This window comes from Triticum dicoccoides, chromosome 1A, assembly GCF_002162155.2.
Source record: "Triticum dicoccoides isolate Atlit2015 ecotype Zavitan chromosome 1A, WEW_v2.0, whole genome shotgun sequence".
NCBI classification, from domain to species: Eukaryota; Viridiplantae; Streptophyta; class Magnoliopsida; order Poales; family Poaceae; genus Triticum; species Triticum dicoccoides.
The window spans coordinates 69,225,882-69,240,374 of record NC_041380.1 but is presented as its reverse complement, the minus strand read 5'-3'; the positions used below and the strand labels follow the sequence as shown (position 1 = coordinate 69,240,374).

General features: G+C 48.7%; 1 long non-coding RNA gene across 2 annotated transcripts; it reads left to right on the top strand.

The window, feature by feature from the left end:
- Window positions 1–3,152: 3,152 nt before the first annotated feature.
- LOC119363749 lies at window positions 3,153–6,198 on the top strand. 2 transcript variants are annotated; one of them, XR_005174354.1, is made up of 4 exons: window positions 3,153–3,231; window positions 3,498–3,728; window positions 5,047–5,311; window positions 5,434–6,198. It is a non-coding gene; the product is annotated as an uncharacterized LOC119363749 (long non-coding RNA). The 2 variants fall into 2 exon arrangements; XR_005174348.1 differs by lacking the exon at window positions 3,153–3,231 and having other exon boundaries at window positions 3,243–3,728.
- The last annotated feature ends 8,295 nt before the right edge of the window (window positions 6,199–14,493 follow it).

The following is a 14,493-nucleotide window of genomic DNA, read 5'->3' as shown; positions in this document are numbered from 1 at the left end:
GCCCACAAGTCAGCCTCTAAACCGTGGAGGACAAATACAACCCATTTAAAAAAATAACAGCCCATTCCATACGTTCAAACGGAAAGTTCAACATTCAGAGCAAAGTAACAGGTCTGATCCACATATAGAGTACTGAACTTCCACGTTGACAACCATCATAGCCAAGTTAACTATCTACTCCCACTAACACTCTAGTAGCGTACAAGTACTAACTTACTCTTAGCTAACTAGACGATGTCGGCCGCCATCTGCTGTCCATGCTAAATGCCGGCACCGGCGTCCTCCGCCTCGCCTCGGACTTGCCAGAGGTGCGATAGGGCGCGTTGCTCACGCGCATTGGCCCTTTCCATGTCGGCGTGGTCCACCGAAGCTTTGGCTTCCAAGCGGGAAACCCACTTGACGAGCTGGTAGTAAAAATCGACGTCGCGAACGCGTGCATGCCCGATAGCCTCTAGGGCTATTTGCCGGGCGCCGGCCTCCACGTAGTCGGCCCAGTTGCGGGCGCTCTGCTCGCGACTCAGAGCGTCGGTGCACTGCTGCTCCATGTCCCGCTGGCGGCGCAAATCGGGGATACGCTGCTCCTCCGCCAGGCGGTCATGCTCCAACAACCCCTGCTCCTCCGCCATGCGGTCGCGCTCCAACAACTCCTCGATCTCCGCATTGCCATCTAAAGACAGATAGAATGCCTCCTCCCTCCGTCTGCCTTCCGGTGAAAACCCGAACACTAGTTCCGGCGGTGATCGCCTCCGGCGTCGCCTACCGCGGACGGGCGGGGGCATGGCGGATGTGGCGAGCGACGTCAGGCCGGTGGGGGCTTATGAGGATATGGCGAGTTGGGCCACAGTGGCACCTGAGAAGGCCGGGAAACAGTACTTATAGGCGGAAGGTAGCGCGACGGTCATCGGAATTCAATGCATAATGGCTTAGCGCGCCAGCTTGCCGTGGAAAACTAGAGAAACTGGAATTATGACTGTGCCGTCCCGTCCCGTCTGGGTCGCACGCCGGCATGGCGGTCAAACGAGTGCACTCGAATCATCTCCCTCCTTGTCAATAATGGTTCCACGGATTTAAAGCGTATCTTTTTTTTGCATCAGTTAGCTGCCTTAATTATGGCCGGCTGCATGCAGGCACTCAGAATCGCTCGCAGGCAGTACGCGAAGCAGCATGCAACGAGTCGCAGCCCAAGGGCACGCATGCAGCCACTTAAGTCGCTGGAATTAATTAGGCTTAAACTTGTGCATGCCGTTAATTATTGCCATGCCTTGGTCTTGCTGCTTTGCTCACGGGACTAATAAATCCCGGACAGAGGGAGTACCTTGGTTGATGAGAGGTTTGAATTAAGCCCTGCAAATTGGAAAGGAGGTACTAGTACGTGCGTGATCCGCTATTTATTCGTGTAGGATCGAGTAGGTCGTTTCTTGAATTGAGCCCTGCAAACCGGAAAGGAGGTAGTACGTGTGTGATCCGCTATTTATCCGTGTAGGATCGATAGTGTAGCTTGTCAGTTTCTTCAGAGGTAGGCATTTTTATCCGTGTAGGATCGATAGTGTAGCCTGTCAGTTTCTTCAGAGGTAGGCATTTTTATTCAAAAAACTGCCACTTCACATCTTGCGTCGCAAATAAAACTGCCATGTCGGGTGGTTGGTGCGACATATGCCAACGGGTGGTTTATTATTGTGGGAGCCAATAACACATCGCCGGTGCCTGGAAATGGGATAAGGCGAAGACATGCACGCCGGCGAATCTTACCCAGCTTCAGGATTTTCCGTGGAGATAACACCCCTACTGCTGCTCTGCGGGGTCTCCGCATGGTCACTAGATCAACAAGTAGCTACAAGAGGCTCCTTGAGCTGTTCGGTGAAAGGATGAAGAAGGGCAAGGCTTGCCCGCTTCTTCCCTCAATGCGGTGTCTAAAACTATTCAAAAAGGGGATCCCTTTGCATGGGTGCCCTGGGGGTTTATATAGGCCTACCCCCCAGGGGTACAATGTTAATCAATTTGGGCGCGGGCCCCAGCCGTTTGTGTCTACGCTGGCCGGCTTCTCCGCCGACCGATGGACCCGCCGACTGGTGGACCCCACGGGCTGCCGGCCTTCTGGTCGATAGGCCGGTCCAACCGCTCCGGGGTCTTGGCGGAGGCTGGTTACTGTTGCCTCGCCTTTGGTGACGGGGGCTTTGTCGTGGTAAGCATGGCTACAGTGCTGCCGTCGGGCGGCTTATTGCTGTAGCCTTACCTCGCCTTATCTATACCTATACCAAATTACATACTCGCTGGAATTTACCACGTTAATCAGAAATTACGAGCCATTTATCTGGTGGGGCCGAATTATTACGGTGTAGATCTTCCTATACTAAATTACATACTCGCTGGAAATTACCACGTTAATCAGAAATTACGAGCCATTTATCTGGTGGGGCCGAATTATTACGATGTAGATCTTCTAAATTTTTCCGGTCAAAACTAGATCCAAAACACATGTAAACATGACCTTACCTACACGTAGTCCCCTGGTCAAGTGGGTCCAGCTTATACAATGTCTACTATGGTGATATTTTTCCTGGAGAAAATAAGCGGGTTGTTGCCTGCTAGATCTCTCACGTATCCTTCTCTCTCTTTTTTTTCTTTGATAACACGTATCCCCCTCTGTCTCTCCTCATGTCTCTCTCCTAATCTATAACATATCAAGAAATCACATTCTCAGATTTAAAATATATTATTGTAATCTTTTTCCTAAAGAAAATTAGCCGGTTGTTGCCCGCTAGATCTCTCACGTATCTCTCTATCTCTCTTTCCGTATGTATCTCTCCCAATATCTCACGTATTTCAGAAAAAAATAACTTCCGGATCACATATCATGTACTCATCTACTGGACAACCGATTCAAAATTATGATAGCAGCAGATCTAATTAAAGATGAACTAGGTCAGGCTTGCCGACAACATTGATGAGACAGCTGGTTGCCGAACACATGGGTGGAGTGGACATCGAAGGTGAAGTGCAAGCGCCATGAAACAATAGTACCAGGACCCGGAGTGGTCACGAGCACATATGTGCCCGATATCTTCTCCGTTCGTTAATGCATGGGGATGTGGGCCAACAGTTTATACGGTGCGTTAAAGGGCTGCTGGTAAAAGAGAACTGTAGTGAAATACGTATGGGTCAGAGGCCATTCATGGGCCAGGCTAGCGGCGCGGGCGGACGGGTTTCTGGACGGCCGTCACCGCCGATGAGGTGAGTCGTGGATCATCTTCCTCTATTTCTGTCTGATCCGCGGCTCGGAAAAGTGCTTCCGGTCAAAGGGCGAGTCTGTTCTTCCCCAAACGCGTCCGTCATTTTTGAACTTCAAAATCAAGGGAGTGAGGGAGTGGAGGCCGACGGTGATGGAATTCCTCAAGCAACCAATCAGGAGATATGTCGATCCGATGCTGTTAATCGACCTTATGCGTTTTCCAGTGTCGAGTTCCGGCGGTTAAGCTTTTGTGATTTGTCTCTCCCAGATCCACTCTGATTGAGGAGGTTGGGGAGAGTCTAGTGCCGGAAGGGACGCCGGCACATGGCACCAGGCGGACAGTGGTCGAGGTGGCGCTAAACGAGGCCACGGGTGTGACCGTCAAAAGGGTGGATCTGCGGCGTGGCTGCAGCGGCAGCAATGAGAAGGGGCAGCTCGCCTCCCACTTCTGAGCTGTCGACGGGGAAGATGAATCCCAGGCTCCTGGTTGGAACAAGAGGTCAGTGTCTCGGCGATAACATTAAATTCAGCATTCATAGGAAGATTTTCAGTACTATATTTCCATGCTTTGTAAGGTCAGTTTGGTTGAATTTCCGGGTGAAGTACTCCATGGTGCGAGACGAATTGGTGTGCAAACTATCTGTTATGAATTGAAGTTAAACTCAGCATTGCCATGAAGATTTACAGTACTATATTTTCATGTTTTCTAAGGTCATACCGTTTGGTTGAATTTCTGCGGGGAGTACTCCATGGTGTGACAGGAATTAGCGTGCAAACTGACTGTTCTGAATTGAAGTTAAATTCAACATTGCTATGAAGATTTACAGTACTATGTTTTCATGCTTTGTAAGGTCATACAGTTTGGTTGAATTTCTGTTGGGAGTACACCATGGTTTGACAAGAATTAGTGTGCAAACTGTCTGTTTTGAACGGTTAATTTTCTCGCAGTTCAGTAGTTTCATGTGCAACTTGATATTCAGTGGGTTAAATTGTTTGACACAATCATAGTAACTGCATTTAGGTTGAGGATTGGAGCCTCTGCCCCAAGCTTGACACCTTGCCCAACCCGCATAAGCGCTTTTGAGAAGGCCGTGAGTGTGTTCGTAGAAAACCCAACTGAAGATGAGCCGTGGCTCATAATTTGGATGAACTAAGAGGTGCGTTCCATAGTTGAACGAGCCCGATGCATTACAGTTAAGTTGCAGAAACCATAGAATGCCTGATAGTGTTGTTAGCTTTGCATCACTCGCTCTGGCAAGATTCAAAAGTGTACTCAGTGTCTTGCTAGTGTTTCTGTGTTGAAATCATATGAACCGCCAGTTCTCTGCTGGAGTAAATAATAAGACAAACAGTGGGTAGGGGATAAAACATAATCCCAGGATATGGGAAAAACATGGAATAAAATAGGGGTCGTGGTATTAACCTAATCCACCTGCAATAAGAACCCCTCTATTGATTTTGTGGCAACACACTCTCATTGCTTGGCTGACCACGTGTAAACTAGTTCCATGATTTACCGCAGAGCAATACAATTGGGATTGTTAGGTAAACAAGAACGAATGTATCACTAGATGAAGAAATGACCTTGTCGTATGGTAGTTTAATTTTGTCTGAGACTACTCCTGTTGAGAAAGTAAAATTATTGGATGCTTAATAATGTACTCCCTCCGTTCCAAAATAAGTGTCTTAAATTTGTAATAGCTTCATTACAAAATTGTACTAAGCTTGAGACAGTTATTTTGGGACGGAGGGAGTATGGACTCTGTAGTTTAATTTTATCTGAATCTCTTAGTGCTGAGAGCTGGTAATATTTGCAGGGTGAGTATAGATGCAGCGTCGCCTTGCAGGGCGTCTGTGGGCTTGGCTAGTGACTGCCTTCGAGGAAGTGGTGAAGGGTTTTACAGAGAACCCTCGAAAATGTGATTGCGCCGACACTAGGGACAAGTTTCGACTCACTCGGGGAGGCGGATGATTTTTACAACGTGTATTCTTGGAAAGAAATGTTTCAGAATAAGATATGGGCAGAGCGGGCTGATTGTTGAGAGAATGAAATGCATGCAGAAAATTGGGTGTGGCTGCTCGGTAAGCACTAATTAGTCCAGTGACAAGTTTTGTTAGCAGTTGATGCTTTGTTTTCCATTGGATGTATTATTTTTATTTTGCAAACGCTGGTCTGATTTGCAATAATTGACCCAATGTTCAAGGTAAAGCTGGAGTCGAGAATACTAGATCCTATCGATGTGAGTGTCCTGTGTTGATAAGATTGCCTAGAACAGAGGGCAATGGATGGTACAGCTCTGAACACAGGGAGAAGCACAATCACTCGCTGTTGGCGAATTTTGGAGAGACGATTCACTGGTCATCTCACAAAGCACATCTATGTGTTTTCCCGAGACCTGATCAAGCAATCGAGACAGAACAACGTCAACCTTGCCAAGGTGTACATCGTTATCAGGAGTCTTTTTTGGATTAATCGAGAATGTGTGATCGTTATCTGGGCAGTCGAGTACAGCGTCGGGATGTCATGCATTCAATTCCTGGTCCACATACGGGTTCGGTTTTATTAGCGGAAATGCCGATGTATGTATGGTACGAACCTTAAAACGCCCGGATGAACATAAAGGTATGGCAGTACACATACTTGCAATTCTTGCTAGTGCTCTTAGAAGAAAGGGATAGTGTTTACTGGTAGAACTTGACAAGAATTAGAACGGTAACTTGTTGAGTCAGGCAGTGATGTAATTTTAGGTAGTGTGATTAGCTATTCGCTCATTAGTTAGCGAGTCAGTTCCCTTGTACCAAAAACTGTATGGAGTTTGCGCTGAAGATGCAGACTGGAAGTGTACTACACTCTGAATTACATTGGGTGTGTCCAGAAAAAATGCACCTGCAGCATACATTACTGATTCCTGGTGGTACCTTGTGCATTGGAAAAGTTGTGTTTTAGCAACAAATTCGTATTGTAAAAATGTCTTGCCTTGAGCAATGCAGCCCATGCTGTGGGATGGTTGATTTGAACAATAGTATCTTGAGCGATTAGTGTCATGCAGGTGAAATGACTCAAGTCAGCTTGCCATACAACAAGGATGGCCTAATTACATGGTTGCTGCGGATTATGGATGTAGTTCGATATGAAATGACAAATTGGAGATTTGATTTGAAATTACTTGTAGAGTGTGAGTGGTATGTAAAATCAGAATTTGGTCTGTACTCTGCAGTACACATGAATGATTTGTGGCGGCCTTGCTGATTGAGAAGTTGGGGCACAAAAATGTAAACGGAAACATTATGTACTCCAGAAGAATCAATTTTGGTGGTTACGATGGCTTTAGAATAACTGCTCCGGCCAGGTTAATAATAATATGAACACTAATATGAATGCTTATGTGCTACACACAGCTTAGTATGGTTACGATGGCTTTACTCCGGCCAGATTAATCTCCTCCGTGCCGGCGGATGAGGAAGAGGTGAATCATGTAGGGGAAAGCCGGTGGCTGCAACTGGGACACAATAAACACCGTTAGTCCAGAATCTCGGGTTGTGACGGCTCGTGTCGTCAAAGGACTTCCGAGCCGGCCTTGGAGCACGAAACAGGGTCATATTTATTACTCATTACATGTGGGCCATGGGCCCAGGTAAAAAAAGATACTGATGGAATACCAGGGCCTATACGTGCGGTGGTGAGAACCTCCTAGCGATTGAACGAAAGAGATAACGAGCGTATATGTGCTCGAGTTCAGAAGAGCACTTCCGAATAGTACCAGTGTTTTGTTCAGTACATTAATATTGCTGTAGCTATGCATCGATTGATATATGTCGATCGCATCGTGTGATTACAAGCTATTGCCTAATTGCACATATTTAACTCGGATAAGGACTTCTGCTCTAATACGGACAGGTATGTAGCACATGGCGTTTAATTTTGGCAGATGCAACAAGTACAAATTCGTCATGCTATTGATCTATCTTAGCCTACGATTTGCTTACTCTTAAAACTAGAAAAGTACCCTTCAAATCTTCTTATTAGGGTTTGGTCATAGTTACAACCATCTTCATTCGGCTAAACTAATACGGACAGGTATGTAGCACATGGTGTTTAATTTTGGCATATGCAACAACTACAAATTCGTCATGCTATTGATCTATCTTAACCAACGATTTGCGTACTTTTAAAACTAGAAAAATACCCTTCAAATCTTCTTATTAGGGTTTGGTCATAGTTACAACCATCTTTATTCGGCTAATTGGGCTGTCAATTTTCACATGCCTATAGAAAGAGGATGATGTGTAAGGAATCCATCCACCGTTCCAAACCGTGATCCATTTCCGCGAAGACTGATTGTGACGAATTAATACATCAATTTGGTGCTTTTGGACCAGTACGCGAAGAAGGTATTCAGAAAAGTTATCATGTACAATTTGATGAAACCCCATTTTGGTCAATAGTTTATCACGCAAAAGCAAGGGCAAAAAAAACTTGGCCATGATTGTTTTCGTACTTAATTAATACATATTAGTTTCTTCTTATTTTTCCAAATTTTCTCTAGCTCTCCAGTGTACATAGGTTGGAACACCACACACGTTGATCAGTGAGGAACCTTTGGCGGATCACCGGAGTTGCCGTCGTCACATTCATCGGCGAATTTGAGTTTGACAGAAAATTCCACCACTGTATCACTACTGGGGTCCAGATTCTAGACTCATGTGTCTGACCATAGTTACGTACATAGACGAGACATACGCAAAAGTTGTAAGTTAATTCATGGATGATTTGGATAGCATAGGTGTGGTCGTACTTGTTCAAGCCATACACTACTACTGACGTATTACTTTACATATCCTTTCTCCCCTTGACCTGCTACAAAAAGTGGTTAACATCCATGTGAGACGGTGCACACAAGCTATGGTCGTCAATGCAGGATGCTAGGATGAAGTATTTGTTCTTAATTAATTATTCAAATAGTACCTTAGCAAGCATTCTTTGTCTCTGTACGTACATAAACATAAGTAGAAGATTTTGCACGTCCACTATCAATACAAGGCCAAGAATCAACAAACATTTAGTTGGTTTTATTTCGTATAATCAGTATGACGTACCAATATGAGCCGCTGAAAAAAAACGAAGGATGGAAATGACAGTGCCCTCTAAAATATTCTCCTCTACAATAAACAAAATTATGTGTATACATATTTTTGTATTTTAAAATTTGTTGCAAGTGCATATATATACTGCAATCTGCTTTATTACAAATTTCTGTCCATGATTCTCGATGACATAAACTCTCTATAATTTATATATGTGTTGTGCTCCTATTTGCAATTTCTTAAGTTGTGGTGTGGTTTAATTCAAAATTATTTGGTGTACTGTCGATTATTGGCATTGGTTCACTCACTTGGGTAACAAGCATTGTTCATTTACTCAGTTAACTGGAAAAGAAATCTGGTGTCAAGCATAATAAAAAATATATGTGCCCTTACTACTTTGTCTACAATGGAATTATTTACGAGTAAACAAATTATGATTAAGGAAACATTTTTGTCCACACAGTATTTTTCCTAAATATAATACTACACCCATATCACAAATAAGTGATGTTGTTTTTTATTTGTTTCATAAAGGACTAACAACGACAATGTGACATTTTTTTGTGGTTACTGTTCAAATCCATGTATGCGTGAAGGAATTCTGTGATTTCTAATTATCTATGTTCATCAAATGAAAATAGAAACAATATACATATCTGACAGTAGGCTATCTCCAAGCATATATATTTTTACACCAAATTTAGTTTACCGATCAGGCCAATGTACAGACAACTTATTCATAGAAATATGTCCTTTATGAATCACTATCTTCTATAATATGGATTCTAAAATAATAGCAAATACCTAGCCCGTGCGTCCGCACGGGTTCACGGCTAGTCTCCTTAATGAGGCACCTCCTTCGAGGAAGTGAACTAGCCGACTACTGGGAGTCGGCCATTCCCCAGGCCGACTGTGAGAGGCCTGGCCGCCTTTAGGCGTCTCCCTGACTGAGGGGGCCCGTCACCCACGGGTCGTACTAACAGCTTGCCGTGGGTGACGTCATGGTTAACATGGCAACAATGTCGCGCCGGACGGGTGATGGCCGCCCGTACGACGCTCTGTGGCCATGCGCGCTCCGGGATTCGGGGGTGGCAGGCTTCACTGTAGCCACGCCCCGTCTCATCACCGTTATGTGGGTGCAAACTTTGAGGACATAATCTCGGCCGCCTGCTGGGGGCCGGCTTCATGGAGTCGGTCTTCTCGTGGCCGGCTCCTTGGAGCCGACCCTCTCGTGGTTTTTTTCATGAGGATTTTAGGGCTGGGCCGCCTTCGCGTAGCCGGCCAGAGAGGTAGCCGGCCCGGGGAAGGCGGCCCCACGTCTAGGATGCTTGAAGGCTCAATCGGCCTATAATTTTTCTGAAGAACCAGGGGGAGCCGGCTAGGCTACCCGTGGTCATTTACTCCGACAGTAGTCCCCGAAGCTGGTTCGGCTTCGAGGCAGAAAAAAGACGAGAAGATCAGTCAGCTTCCTATCTTGAGGAGCTGGAAACTGGGAGCCGGCTTTGATTAGGTGCACCGTCTTCTGGGGGTTTTGAAGCTTGAAGGCGGGAACCAGTCGGCGCGCGAGTCAGGCTGCGAGCTGACTGCTCGTCGCCCGCGCGCCATGTGGCACCCTATGGCTGGAGGGGCCTGCCAGCCCACGCGCGCGACGGGACGCCGCCGTAGACCAGGGCCCGCCACTACAGGGCCTCGGCCCACGCGCGGATCTTCTGCGGCCCGGATGGACCGCCACTGGGCGCATGCCGTGAAGGCGTAATAATCGCGGGGCATGGGGGAGTGGGCGCAGTTAATCCCATGCCCCCCACGCCCTGCCTCCTCGGCTTCGCCGCACGAGGCTATAAGTAGGAGGAGAGGAGGGGAGCGCCAGACGCTCGCACGCTCGCCCTCACTCTGCCCCTTCCTTCTTCTTCTTCCTCCTCTCCGTCGCCACAGCTACCCGCCACTGCTCGGCTTTCCCGCCAATCTTCTTGGCTCGCTGTCACTTCGTCGTGGCAGGGTCGCGCGCCTCTTCGCCGCCGCACCTTTCTCGCTGCCGCGCCGTCCCCATGGCGCTGTCGAGCTCTTGGGATGGCTCAAACGTCCATGACAACCACGTCGACTTCCTCCGCGGGACGCGGCGGCTGCCAGGCGCAAACTACGTGCGGGTCCGTCTCGCGCCGGAGAGGGAGATCTCGCCGGCACCAGAGGAGGACGAGCGGGTGATCTTCCGCTCGCACTGCCTGCGCGGCTTCGGCCTGCCGGCGAGCGGGTTCTTCCCCTCGTTCCTTGAATTTTATCATCTGTAGCCGCATCACCTCACGCCAAACGCGGTGATGCTGCTGTCGGCCTTCGTCGCGCTGTGCGAGGGCTTTCTTGGCGTCCTCCCCACCCTCGAACTCTGGGGGGAATTCTTCCAGTGCAAGCTTGGCACTGTCGTCGTGGGTGTGCCCGCCCCTTGTGGTGCCTTCATCGCCATGCGGAGGACGAGCGACAATAATCCATTTCCGGCCATCCCGCTGATCCAGTTGGTGAAGCTCTGGCAGAAATCCTACTTCTACGTGAAGAACATTGTCGGTGTCAAAACCGGCGGATCTCGGGTAGGGGGTCCCGAACTGTGTGTCTAGGCCGGATGGTAATAGGAGGCAAGGGACACGAAGTTTTACCCAGGTTCGGGCCCTCTCGATGGAGGTAAAACCCTACGTCCTGCTTGATTAATATTGATGATATGGGTAGTACATGAGTAGATCTACCACGAGATCGAGGAGGCTAAACCCTAGAAGCTAGCCTATGGTATGATTGTTGATGTGTATGTTGTCCTACGGACTAAAACCCTCCGGTTTATATAGACATCGGGTAGGGTTAGGGTTACATAGAGTCGGTTACAATGGTAGGAGATCCGTATATCCGTATCGCCAAGCTTGCCTTCCACGCCAAGGAAAGTCCCTTCCGGACACGGGACGAAGTCTTCAATCTTGTATCTTCATAGCCCAGGAGTCCGGCTGAAGGTATAGTCCGGCCATCCGGACACCCCCTAATCCAGGACTCCCTTAGTAGCCCCTGAACCAGGCTTCAATGACGACGAGTCCGGCGCGCAAATTGTCTTCGACATTGCAAGGCGGGTTCCTCCTCCAAGTACTTCATAGAAGATTTCGAACACAAAGATAGTGCCCGGCCCTGCAAAATAAGTTTCCACATATTGCCATAGAGAGAATAATGTTTACACAAATCTAATCTGCTGACGTATTCCGTAGTGTGTCACACCACGACCAAGCCTTTATCCGAGTCGTTTTATTACCCCACCTCAGCGCGTCATGCGAGGCGGTTTCCATGGCACGTCTTGTTAAAGCAGAGATCGTGTCCCCTTATTCCGGGATTCTCATCAATACGGGCGTGGGTAACCCAACCGCTTCTAGGACTCCTAGATCATAGGCAAGTCCAAACGGACACGGAGAGGACGCTTGATATTCACCCTCTTTATAAAGGGGACAAGGCTTTTATTTTTCCCTCCCGTGCTCAATCGAATCCTTCCCCTACCTCAAGCTCAAATGCCCAAAGTTCAGGTCAGGTGCTCCGAACCTTCAGTCATGTCCGGATCCAGCTTTCAAGGCCAATGGGTGCCTTCTTCCGTCACGGAAGAAGACATCAAAAAGTTGAGGGAGGCCAAATATCTGACCGCCGAGATCTTGCATCGGCTGCCTCCCCGAGGGCAGGCCGTCCCTACCCCCGAACCCAACGAGAACGTCGTGTTCGTCTCCCACTTCCTCCGAGGTCTAGGCCTTGCTCTGGATCCTTTCGTCAGGGGTTTGATGTTTTATTACGGGCTAGACTTCCATGATCTAGCTCCGGACTCCTTTCTTCATATCATGACATTTATTGTCGTGTGCGAGGCCTTCCTCCGGGTTACCCCTCACTTTGGCCCATGGCTCAAGACCTTTGAAGTGAAGCCGAAGATGGTCGAGGGGCAACATGCAGCGTGTGGAGGTGCCTCAATACGCAAGATGACGGGAGCTCCGTGGCCCAAAGGTTCCATCCCAGAGGTGTCTGAATTGTGGCAACAGGAGTGGTTCTACATCACGGCTCCTAGAAGTGCCAAGTGGGCGGCCGCCCCTATTTTCCGCTCGGGCCCTCCACCACAACTGATGTCATGGATCAGCAGAGGTCTGAGCTGGGGTCCAGCCAAGGACGTGCCTATACTGCAAAGCCGCATTCGGGATCTCTTCAATGGAGATTTCAGTTTGGTTGCGGTAATACAAGTTATGCTGGTTCGTCAAGTCCAGCCTTGCAAACGCCGGCCTCTTCGCCTATGGGAGTTCAATCCCGAGGGACCGCGTGTCATTCAAAATTTTCTCGGCTTGACGCACGAGGAGATGTACAAGTCATTCTTCGGACCTCAGGTGGAGTGTCCGGAAATCACCGAGGATGTGGGCCTGAGTAGTAACCGCGCTGCCGAACAGGTAAGGTATCTTCCAGCCGAACATACTATCTCTCCTTTGTTACGAAGTTATTTTTGGGAGTTTGCTTTTTGACCAGGACTGGCTAACAAAGGCGAAGTTGATTCGGTGTTCGGCCCCCTCCCCGAGGGTTTGGAAAATCCGGTATTGGAAAAGATGCTCCAGACCGCACCTTGCCCGGAGCCCTTGAAGGAAGATACTGTGGAGGATAATGCGGGCGGACGCGGGCCCTCTACGTTGCCCATTCTAACCGAGGGAGCGAGCGTCTCCATGAAGGAAGACGACCTGAAGAGGAAAAGGACTGCGCCCGGGGATTCAGAAGCCGAAGCTTCCAAACGGGAGAAAAGTCTCCCATAGAGGGTCCCGCCTTGGGGGCGCTGTTGCCGCACAAAGTCCGTGGGGGGATCAATTCTCCCGCGAGTCGTAAGTGACTCGAAATACTTTAATAGTACAGATATGCCATCTTTTTCTTCTGAGAAGATAACCACCGCATATATTTTTGTAGTTCGGGCCTTAGCCCCTCTCAAATGAGCTCGTCTTCGGGGGATCTTCTTCCAGAGATGATGGAGAGCGAAACGCCTCCTCCGGACTCGTCCGCTCCGGAAGCGGGCGACCCTGAAGTGTCGTCACGGAGGGCCTCTCCGAGTCCAGTGAGGCCAGAAGATAATCCCATTGACCCCCGAAGCTCCCAGTGTCTGGCTCCCGAAGAGAGCAGACAAAAGAGTCCGACACCGTCTAGTGTGCGATCGGATGTTCTGAGGGAGTTGGTGGGGCGAGCGGCCATCTCAGATGAACACTGTGTGCTGATGAATACGGTGATGGAGAGAATATCGTCCGCCGAAAGCGGATTGCATGAAGCTTTTATGAGTCTACTGACAGGCTTTGAGGTACGTGAAAGAATGTATGATAGTCCTGCACATACTAGGTGTGCCCTGTGTAGATAGTAGCCCCTGAGACTCTGGTTGTCGTCGGAAACGACGATGAACAGAGGATCATATTCCTAGGTAATAACCATACTGCCTCTATGTGCAGGTGATGGAAGCTCCGGTGGCTAGCCGGACTAGCGAGTTTGCCCATTTAGAACGGCAGTTGGATGCGGCAGACGCCGACATCGAGCTTGTTAACAAAAGGCTTGACGAGGCACAGGGTAAGTGTCATTATCTGGTAAACGCCACAATAGGAAGAGCAGTATGATGCCAGCATCTTTAATATGTTGTGACTGCAGATGGAGCTGCCACTGTTGAAGCCTTGCGGGCAGAACTTACCCGAGCCAAGGAACAAGCGAGGTTGGGTAATGCGGCTGCTTTGAAGGCGGCCGAAGAGTTGCAAGCCGAGAAGGCCGCACATGGCGAGAGCCAAGACAAGATGACCAAGATGGCCCAAGAATTAAAAGCCGCCGCCGACCGTTGCCGGGTTCTTGAAAAGGAAAACCAGGCGAAGGCATCGGACCTTGAGAAGGCTGCTGCGACGAGAAAAGACCTCCTCTCTGCTATGAGGGCAAAGAAGGAGGAGTTGCGGGAAGCCGGGGATATTGTAGTTGGGAAATCCTTTATGTTGCAGAGGAAATTCAGAGATCTACGGTATGCCCCTCTGGATCGGCTGTGGAGTTCGGAGGATGTGTATATGGATTTAGCGGCGAGCGCTGCCGATGCGGCCAAGTACTTCCAGGGTCAGACGGACCGTGAAGTAGATCAGCTGTTTTGGAGGCAATTCCATTCTCCCGAGCGTCCGCTTTCATTGACTGACCAA